Source organism: Salvia hispanica, chromosome 1 (genome assembly GCF_023119035.1).
Source record: "Salvia hispanica cultivar TCC Black 2014 chromosome 1, UniMelb_Shisp_WGS_1.0, whole genome shotgun sequence".
Lineage (NCBI taxonomy): Eukaryota > Viridiplantae > Streptophyta > Magnoliopsida > Lamiales > Lamiaceae > Salvia > Salvia hispanica.
In genome coordinates this window covers 7,743,556-7,754,800 of record NC_062965.1, presented here as the reverse complement: position 1 = coordinate 7,754,800, position 11,245 = coordinate 7,743,556, and the positions used below count along the sequence as shown (strand labels likewise).

Genomic DNA, 11,245 nt, shown 5'->3' with positions numbered 1-11,245 from the left:
TAAAAGTAAGAGATATGAGGAGAAGAATAGTTAAAGTAGTGTTAAGGATAGTGGGACCCACATTATTATATTGTTAAATGAGTTGTAATGGTGGTTATAGTTGTATAATTTAGTTGTAAATAAATTGATATATATGAATTTTAAATTGAGATAATTTTCCACAAGTGGAAATGTCCATATTTTTATGGAATGGAAGAAAACGGAGAGTGCACATATTTTTATGGGGCGGGGGATTACTACTTTCTCTCTTTACCTAACACATAAAACATCTCTAGAAGTCATACTGTCATTGAACAAGTGTGACATTTATTATGGGACAGAGTAATATATATTTGATACAATATTTCGGTTCGACCAGTTAAACTGTGAACCCTGACTAGTTTCTAAAATATTGTCACTCTTGACATAAATTGAAGAATTCATACCACAATTACCAAATTTGATAAGGTGATATTAATTGACTGAATTCATATTAAAATTACAACTCTGAAAATATGCTTAAATCATCTGAAAATTCAAAAATATTCTACATTTATATTTTTTAAGTTCGCTGCCATCTTAGTATTGAGTATCTTCATAATACTATAAATCAAGTCCGTTTAACCATCATTTGAATTAATTTTTGTTTCGATGGCTCTGAGTTGTTTTCCTTATTATAAAGATGATAGTTAACCTTTTTGTAAGATGAATATGAATACATGGTGTGTCCATTATTTCTAAAACCATCGTCATTGGTCTTATTTATTGGATATTACTTTTTATAAAACTATTATGCCCTTTTTCTATGTATTTATTACTAATAATCAAAATATAGCACTCCAACATGATTGAAAATCACACTTTCATTCGATACAGATTTTTATAAGTGTAAAAGAAATAGTACTATAAAAAAATATTACGAGTACTAGTAAAATGTGAATTTTACTTTTATACTTCATATATTAATTTTATAATAAAATATAAATATAATTAATGAAATAAGCAAGAAAAAAATAATTAGTACTTTAATTTGTTATGGGGCAAGATTTCGTAGACAAATGGGGTTACTCGTATTTGTTTTTGTATACAATTCACTTATTTACTTTTCCCACTCTCGTAGTCATAACTTCAGCTAGTCATAATTTATGTAGGGGACTATAAGGAGCTGATAAAATATAAATTTGCTCACACAATTACTTTCATACATGTTCGATACCTAACAACAAATTAAGTAAACTCTAATATTTGTACATTACATATTTTTAAATTTGGATATCGCATGTACTTTCAAAAATACTCGTTTTCAAATTTAAATTCAATGTTTTTTTTATTTTGTACACAATTTTTTTCCCTTTTATAAAATCCACCAATATGTACTTCTCCATAATAATACTTGCGAAATTAAAAGTTATTGTAGAAAGTAACAATAAAATATCAGTGGTTTAAAAATACTCCCTCTTGTTTCTCCTTGTTAAAATATTCAATTACATTTTTCTCTTTACCTACTCCTAAAATCCCATGGCACTCAACAATGTTGACATCTTGAGTGGAACGAATGGAATATATATATATATATATCGTATAATACAAGAGAATTTCTAAATAAAAGAGTATTTTGTCCAATTTTTTCTTTGTAAAAAAGAATAATTTAATTATCTTTATATCAATGTGATAGTTTAAATATAATGAATAAAAAATTACTACATTAAAATACCATGAACGATTATTCTATCTAAAATTTTATTTTGAATCTTTTAATACATGGATAATTTGATAAATAAAATCAATTTTTAAAATAATATAAATGAATAAGGAAAAATTGTAAGAATATAATTTTCCTCCTATAATTGTAAATAGTGTCAAATTAGTCATAGAAATATGTAATTAATGATTCTATCAATTTAAAATAATTGGGTCTTATCCTATTTAAATTAGTCTTATCTTTATTCTATGACTAAATGAAAATATGAAACATTTAATATGATTTGCTATTGAATATGAATTTGAACCCATTTTTAGCATAGGAAATAAGTCATTAATTCAATGGTTAAAAAAAGCATCTACAGATTACGGATACATCTACATTAAAGGCGAGTATTCATTTAAAATTTTACAGCCTGTCATTTTTGACTGTCAATTAAAATTAGGCATATTTCATTTACTGTGGAGGTTTTCTTATGCTTGTTATTACAAGAAGACAAATAAAGTTTGTTTTTTGTAATCATTTCCTTTTTCTGGTTAGTGGTTGTGATTATTTTCGTGATGGAATTCTCCATTATACTTTATGACCAATGGCCAAAAACAATTTCTGCTGCCCCTTTTTGTTCTTTCTACCAGAAAAATATACTGGCACTCTTCCCAATTAAAATAATCAATAAGTCATAATATTCCGAGTAATTTAAAAAATATCTAAAGGCGATTGAAGAATAAGCTACAACATTGTGAAATGAATAAAAATATCCTACATGTTCAAATAATAACAATGGCAACAATAGCAAAGCATATCTCATATGAAAAAAGTGAAATTCCAAAACCAAAGTATAAACAGAGTTTGAAATTCCATATGTTTTAGAAATTAAAATTTTCCCAATTTTAGCACACCATAATAGTAAAATTTGAAAGGCTCCACCCTGTTCATTATTGCATTAGGCAGGCATATAAATAACAAAAATATGCCTTCTACATCTGCCAGTTATGCATAGTAAACATTAAAACAACCCCAACATTACTATGAGTAATTTAGTACCTGTAGATCATTACCACTCATCCCATTTCTTGTAATTAAATGAGGCACACTCCTATACTATGCATCAACTCTAATTAAAACCTAATTGTGTAATTAATAAACCATATTTCAGTAATGAGAAACTTGATTGATGATTAATAAACTTCAATCAAAACGCTAGCTAAATGAGAACAATACTTACCGTTTTGCGTTAAATGAGAAATCGGACAATTAGGCCACACCAAAATATGGACCATGATATAAATAGTAGTACTAGTTTCTAAATACAATTAGCCTGCAATTGTAGACATTAGCACAATATTAGTTTCTAAATCAGCAACACCAGATCCGTTACATCATACTATTACATTTTGATGATCATTTATGTTAGGAATGTTTATATCTTACAAACCTTGGTTATGTGAATGATGAAACAAAAAGTGTGTATATAATTTTTATTTCATAGATTTGATTAATTAGATATTAGGGAAATACTAATTGCCAAAATGCTGAAATACCCCGGCCCTGATTTTCACTGTACTAACTTAACTAATCAAACATCCTCCTAGTACCCACCCCTGCATGATTTTTAACAAAAATTGGCTCTTAGAACATACTATCTTATTCTAAAAGACCTCTAAGAACAATGTTTTACCTCCACATGTTTCCAAAAGAACCAAAGATGCCTAAACTAAGTAAATGAGATGCAAATTATGCAAGATGAACTTAGCTACAATCAAGGTATACATATGATATGAAAGAGCAAAATTCTCTAAGCACCTACGTTTTAGGAGTTCAAAATTTAAGAGCTCTAAAATAGGAAAAGAGCCATTAAAATTCATTGATTTACCAGTTGATCTTATTCAATCAGCTCATGCTAAAGACTACATGAGAACATTTGGCATTACTAGGTCCAAAATCTACGGTAATTAGTTAAAATTCGAAATACATTTACCTTATAGTAAGGCTGCTTACCTCACTTTCTTTGCAGCTCTTTCCACCCTACATAATCAAAAAACACATGTATCATGAAAATGAAGGAACCTAACAACTGAATAAATTGGAGTTTGGTTCCTGTCCCATAGTAAACAGGATAATCAAATAAAATGGATAAGTACCGAAGACATTACAGCGTCACTTGTGATGTATATCTTAAATCTCTGCATGATTATTTGATGATGATATTAGATTATTCCATTCAGTCCCTCAAACTCCTTATTTATTCTAGTTATTCTTGCAAAAGAGAGCCACACATCTTCAGGAAACAAGTTGTTATGCATTATATGAACACATTCAGCTATGTAAAAGATGAAATTGAGTTGACTACTTGACTTAGTGGAAAGACAATACACGAAGAATAAAGGAGATGATGGATCGATGGTAGACAGAAGTAAATTGGTTTTATCTTTCATTTCAATGAATCTTGGAAAATAGCACTAGATAATCAGTTGTGTGGCTACTTATAGAGTACTAATGCAAATTAATTGGAACATGTCTAAGTGTGTGTTGTTTGTGGATATCTACCTAGATATAGATCGACATTATACGATCATTGATTTCGAAGAATTACAATATCAGTTCATTCTTAAGTGGACTTCTCATCATTGTATCTAGGTCAAAAAAAAGGAACAACTGAAGACATTGAGCAAGCAGGCAGAGGATTTGAGTGAGAATACAGGGGTTTGGAAGAGTTGAAGCAGTAAATTTGGCAGAAGACCAGATGGATAAATACAGCCACAAATAAATGCTGAAGGCAGATTTTACAAGCTGGATGTATTTGAATAAGGCGAGAACATAAAATCAATTCATATTTCGTGTTAGTCACATAGATGATCACTATTTACTTGATTTAATATAGTCCAAAACCAATTAGAATTGGTAATCCTTAATTATTTGTGGTTTCATGTGCATAGAGGTTCTCAATTAGAATAGGGTACTTCTAATTCGTAATGTTGTTATCAATTTAATCTTAAAGGGTTCTTGTACATACTACATTGTATTGTATTCTAGAAGCTTATAATCAATTTGGTTCAATTGTATCATTCATGATTTTTGTGAATTCATTTTTACATTCAGAATTTCTCTCCAACGGTAACTGTTTAAGTTGAATTTTCTTTAACATCCATCTCCAAAAAACTATAATTATAGATAAATAACAAAAAGGTAATTTAGCTCATGGGAGGGGAAGTTGCACAGTTTCTCGATGAATCTACCCTTACTCATTCGTCAATTAGCATGTTACATATGAGTTCGTAATCACTTGGGATCCCCTCTATTCCATTTTTCGGTTTCCCACTCATGTCTCACTATTAATTTTTTATGTCTTTCTTCATCTTGATTTCTTATGTTTTAAATTAGTTTTACAATTATTAATTAAGTTCATTATATCCACAAGCCTTATAATTATTTCTAGAATTCAGTGTTCATTTTTTGTAAATAATTAATTGTTAGGCTTGATTATTTCATCTTTAAGGTGTACTAAAACTTTTTTAAGCTTCATTTTTGGTAGCAAATACCCCCCCCCCCCCCCTCCCAAGGTAGTTGAGTCGTATTCCTTTTCGAGCTGCCCCAAGGTAGTTGATTCGTTTCCTCTTTTGACTAACAACTTTATTCTTTCTCCTACTAAACTCTCTCTTTCTCTCTAGTCTCTCCTACTTTATTCCCACTTCACTTAACTCACTAACCATCTATTCCCTCATCTCCGTGCCCAAAAGAAATGTTCCAACACTACTTTTTCTACTGACATAGAAGAGAAAGGAAAGCAATATCCTAAAAAATCTCTCATGTAAATATTATTATAACATAGATTTTACCGTGTTTTTCTAATTACTCCCTTTGTTCACAAAAAATAGTCCCATCCAAAAATAGTCCCTTATATTCCTTCTCATTTACAACTTATACCTGCCATCTATACACATTTTCTCTTTCTCTCTCATACTTTACCCACTTTCCCTTTCTCTCTCCTACTTTACCCACTTTTTTTCTCTCACTCTTACTTTACCAAATTATCATTAAAAACTGTGCCGTCCGCCCATGGGACTATTTTTGGTGGACGGAGGAAGTATAAGATATCTTGCCTTTTCCTAATGAAGTTTCAATGCGAATCAAATAAAAGGAAAGACGAAATTTCATTCATTAAATGCATAACACAATAATTGAAACAGCAACAACAGATCTACTAATGGAAAAACAATGGGGACATAGCAACACCAGATAAGCATATATGGATGAGTTTTCTAAAGTTTCAACGTCAAGTCTATCTCAATTGAGCTCTTGTTCTCATCCTCCTCCTCATCATCACTTATGACAATTATCTCTTGATTCTTATGAACCGGAAAGCGCATTTGCCCTCCATTCCGCTCTCTCAAAGGCGGTGCCGCTGCTGCTGCTGCTGCGCTGTAAGCAAAGTTCCTATGATCCACTTCGGAATACTTGATTGGTTGTGATGTATTCAACACAGGGATATACAGAGGATTGGGGTCTCTTGGTGTATGGTTTGGTGCTATTTCTGAAGGAACAGGTAAAGGATGAGATCTTAAGAAGTCATTCATCCTTTGAAACCTTCTAGCCAAAGCAGAATAAGAACATGGTGGGCCGCTCGAAGATAAGCGCTGCTCACTTCGTAAAGAGGCTAGGTCTCTGGCACGTAGCCTAAATCCTTCATTCACATGGCACTCAAAGTGTAGCACAAGGCTAACATTGTCGAAGAACACCATATCACACACCCGGCATGCGATTGGCATTCCACGCAAGCCAGTAGGCCTCTCATTTTCGAATTTTACAGAATGACGATTATGTAGAGACATGTTGTGTGTGTTTAAGAAATCTTAATAAAGAAAGAAACTCAGAGATATGATTAATGGCAAACAGAAGAGAGAACAAAGACTACAAGGAAAAGGAGGTTTTGGGTATGAAGAGGAAGGCGATGCAATAGGTCTTCTAGGGAACACCGTATTTATAGAATAAAATTGGGAGGCCTTTCGAATGCGTATCTGTATGGACATGAAATAAATGCTCAAATTTGCTGTCACTATTGCAAAATTCCAATGTTGAAACAAGGCGCTGTACGAATTAGTTAGCATCAATTGTATTTATTTCACCTATTAGCGAATCTTTTTAAATTTTAAATTTCACCGTTGGAAATTCTGGTTCTTAAAAAATTACTCCCTCCGTCACATCGAAGATGACCCACTTTCCTTTTTAGTTCGTCCCACTAAAGATGACCCATTATTAAAAAATGAAAACCCCTTTATCTCTACTTTATTTATTCTCTCTTACTTTATTTTCTCCATCTAACACAAAATTAAACTACATAAAATCCCGTGCTGCCTAAGGAAGGGGTCATCTTCCTTGGAACGGACGGAGTACTTATTAGTTCACACTAGACCAGAAGTGGATCTAATAAAGCTTTCGGTCGGTCGGTTCGGTTTAGGGTCTAGGATTTTGGTTCAGTTTGGTCAATAGAGCGGTGCAATTTTTTATTCAGTAGAAATTTAAAAACTAAACTGAGTTTGGCCAGTTTTAATTTCTAATATGTAACTTTGTTTTGGTTGAAACAAATCGAAACTATAACATATTTTTTATATTTTATCTTAGAACTTTGAAAATCAAAGTTATTTTTTACTCTCCACTTTCATTATTTTCCCTGTTTGCTTGTTTTTTTTACAGATTTGTTAGCATAAGAGACAATATTGGAGCAACCATATTTTTTACTACCAGCTATAGTGGCATGCCTGCTAAGCATACCAGAGGGTGATATACCAATGATAACCTAATATCTAATATCTAATTTATTTAGAAAATAAAGCTCTTGAAAAAGGACTGGTTTGACACCTCTAACCAACCTAAGCTCGACTACATAAGGTAGCAATGTATTATTTAAAATACCCTTCATCAGATTATTATAAACCCTGAATTATTCTTGCAAATTAGTACACTTTAGGAAATTGGGAATAGTACACTATAGTATACAAAACCAAAGATTGAAAATCCATGGACTAGTACACAGTATACTGAACAAAACAGTAGGCTATACATCTATACAAAATTACAAATTAGGAATACTTGAAATAACAGAATATATACCTTTTTGGAGAAAGACATCTATCTTAGTCAAATATATCAAGTTTTATCTGATAAAACTTAGAAAACGAGCCATTAAGCAATTGTAACTCGCAGAAAGACAAAAATGATTTCTAAGTGTAGATAATACAGAGAAATGAAGTAGAAAATATCAAATTTGGCCAGTTATATGTCTAGTAAGGAACACTTACCTTGTTATATATCATAATCACAAAAGCTTGACTCAAATTGAAAATCTAGCTTAGATTTTTAGAATCGATGTTACGAACTTAAATATAGTGTGCTTTAAATTTACAACTTCAAGCAACATCAGAATACCAAACATAAATAAAAGAAAAGAACATTAACTGCTGTTCATGATATTCAAGTAATAAATGATAATCTTTCAATAGCTTACAGGTTTTTATCATGGACATTCAAAATAGTAACAAAGTTAAGTCAAACAAAAGGTCCCAGTTCAAATCCTATCACAATTGTTTATCACAAAGTACATGTACATTACTTGAATTAATAGCAATTTTATTGCTTGCTTGTGCGCACTTTAAAGGAGAAAGAGGGCTATATCGTAAGTATAAAACAGTAGAGCGAATTGCTTTAAAGATTAGTACAACATTTGGACAAAATTGCAAATTAGACATTAATATTAAGACAACACCACTTTTCGATTTGTTAGTTTATTAAGATTTCTAACTGTTCATGTTCGACATGTCAGATTTTCTTTAAAGGACATAGTTTCCAACAAATGAAAAGAACCTTTCGTTGGAACACAAATTATGGCAATTGGCAAAAACAATGATTTTTTGGAGATAATTGATATTTCAGCATGATCTTTATCAGTCTTTCAATTAGAACATCAATCTATGGTTGAATGTCCAGACATCAATAAAAGAGGCTTGTGGAAGACATTCATTATCTACGTTGAAAACCCAAAACCCGTAAACCTATGCTCAAAATTGGGGGATGTTGAAAAACATCAAAATCGTAAATTGACGTCTTGAGTTTAAATAATTGAAACTCCTGTCAAATTGCAGCTTTTCTCACAAGCAGTGATTTCTTTTCCAACAATCATTGTTGAAAAAATGTGTTCCTTTATTTTCCTAAAACTATGTCCATGTAAAAAAATTCCCATCAACATGTCAGACTTGATAGACTGGAAAAATTTAGCGATGCTGTAAAAAGCATACTCCTCTAAGCTTCTAGATGAAGCAATTTTCCAACAAATTCAACAATAATACTATAGATAAGTGAACACATTAAAGTCCGAACTCATAATAACATTAATAAAAAATCATAAAGTTACTAATGTATAATTTATAACATATTCACTTTTCGCACTTATGAGAGTATGGTCATACCTAAAGCAACTTATAGGTTGTAACTGCAGTTTGCTAGCGTCTCATGATACACAAACAGTGGCTTCTCTTGTTAAAGCGAATACTGCATGCGCTCCACTTCTGAAAATAAGATATAGGATCAATATCACATGAAAATTAATGATATCAACAACACCTTTATACCATTAACGTTTCTAATTCCTAGCACGTCAAATACATGTCTAAGAAATATAAATGTCAAACTCAGCCAATTGGGGCTCCGCTATTAGGTGTTTAGCAAGTAAAACCTTCAGTGCCGCAATTACTACCCATCAACTGAATTGAATCTAGGCTGAAAGTTGTGATGTATATTATGATGTACTTTAAACAAAAAAAAGGGCAATCCACGAGGCAAGTCTGGAGAAGAAGAGAGAACTTTTTACAATTAAAAAAAAAAAAAACTCACAGCTTCCTACAAAACCAACACTGATGGGGCAAAACAAACGTATGTAGAATTGAAAGTACTCGAGAAATTGTCACTCTTTCAGGTAAGATTCCAGGAAGAGTGGGTATTACAGTATTATTAAGATTCAAATCAAGAAAAAAGAAGAAAGTCAACAAAACCATATTTCAGGTTGAACGATTAACAGCTAAAAGGCCTTTATGCAGAGTACAAGGAAGCCGACACAATAAATGTAATTGAGAAGGATCAATTATTAAACTAACATAGGGGGTTTCTATACCGAGACGGTTTACAAACGTAATTACGTGCCAACCTTTAATGCAGTGTATTAGCATATCATTCATCACTTTAATTGACTCAACATCAGTTTTATAGTAGCAAACTACTCTCATCGCTGCTGCCATTATTAGGTACAAGCTTGCACGTAGGTAAGGTTTTAAATCCTGCTGCTAAACAAGGAAACAAAACTCTCACTTCAATGTTTTACTAACAAATTGAGTCTCAAATATTGCCAGAGTGCAGTAGGAACAACCCTTTGCTACAAATAACAAAACATCATGGCATATCATCGACTAAAACAGAGCTAATTCTGATACACTCGTCAATTTCTAGCTCGAATTTCACTCTGTTTTGCTGAAGAAATACAAAGATGGCGCTTTTAGGGGACATCACAGCCAAAATGTTCATAGTAACAAGATAGATAAAAACCAGATTACGAAAACACGAACAACGAGAAGGCTAATATCAATGCATAGTTAAGTGCTAGTATAGAATCGATTAAAATGCTTGGAAAAAAGCTAATGTACCTTGCGTGCAATATTATGCGCCATTGCAGATCGAACTTCGCCGAAAAACGTCTTTGAAATGGATTGAACATAACGCATTAATCGCAGGGGTTTGAGATTAGGGTTCGGAAATGGTGAAAATTTTGCCCAAAATTGATTTTACTTTCTTCATCGAGAATTGCTCTCTTTATTTGCTTGATTGATTTGGAAAAGGCAACCGGAAGAGATTTAATTCACACGGATATTCATTAAATTATTTCATTTTCAAAAATAAGCTATATTAGCAAAATTAAAAAAATTATTAGAGTATGTTGAAGTTGAAATTGAAATTTTATGGAATTAGAGCATGGTATGCTCACGAGCTTCGTATCACTTTTGTCCATTTTCATTTTTCTAGTGTAATTTTTATTTTATTTCTGGGATCAAATTAGTGTACAATCTCATCGATCTCATATCAAATTTCATAAATTGAATCACTTTTTCAAAAAATACGCGACATCTAAGTTTACGAATAAAGAAATACATTCATTGATAAGAAAAAAGAAAAATTGAATGGAGGTTGGATCGTAATGAAAAGCACTATAAGGGTGTGTTTGGATGGTCATATAGCATCAGTTAGAGGGTGTTAAATGGGGTTAACTAATGTTTGATTTGTCATTTACATATTGTGCTAGGCCCAAGTTATGGGGTCAGGCCCGCCTAATAAAGGCGGATAGTGTCAGTTACCTTAACTCTCAAAATTGGTCTGATACATAACTGGGGAGTACATTTAAAAAGATATTTTGGGTGCAATTACTGAAATACCCTCGCCATTTACTCATTCTCATCAAAATTAAATTTCTGAATCTCCTCTTTCATCTTCATCGGAAGCGAAGTTCTTCAAACTCTTCGAGTTCGC

General features: G+C 31.8%; 1 long non-coding RNA gene across 3 annotated transcripts; it reads right to left on the bottom strand.

Annotated features, from left to right (window-relative positions):
- Nucleotides 1-2,403: 2,403 nt before the first annotated feature.
- On the bottom strand, nucleotides 2,404-10,729 carry LOC125201929. Of its 3 annotated transcripts, XR_007173003.1 has the most exons (5): nucleotides 10,369-10,729; nucleotides 9,142-9,240; nucleotides 3,660-3,706; nucleotides 2,907-2,999; nucleotides 2,404-2,609 (listed from the first exon to the last, which is right to left on the bottom strand). It is a non-coding gene; the product is annotated as an uncharacterized LOC125201929 (long non-coding RNA). The 3 variants fall into 3 exon arrangements; XR_007173000.1 differs by having other exon boundaries at nucleotides 2,427-2,999; nucleotides 10,369-10,699; XR_007173001.1 differs by having other exon boundaries at nucleotides 2,427-2,999; nucleotides 3,680-3,706; nucleotides 10,369-10,690.
- Nucleotides 10,730-11,245: the final 516 nt, after the last annotated feature.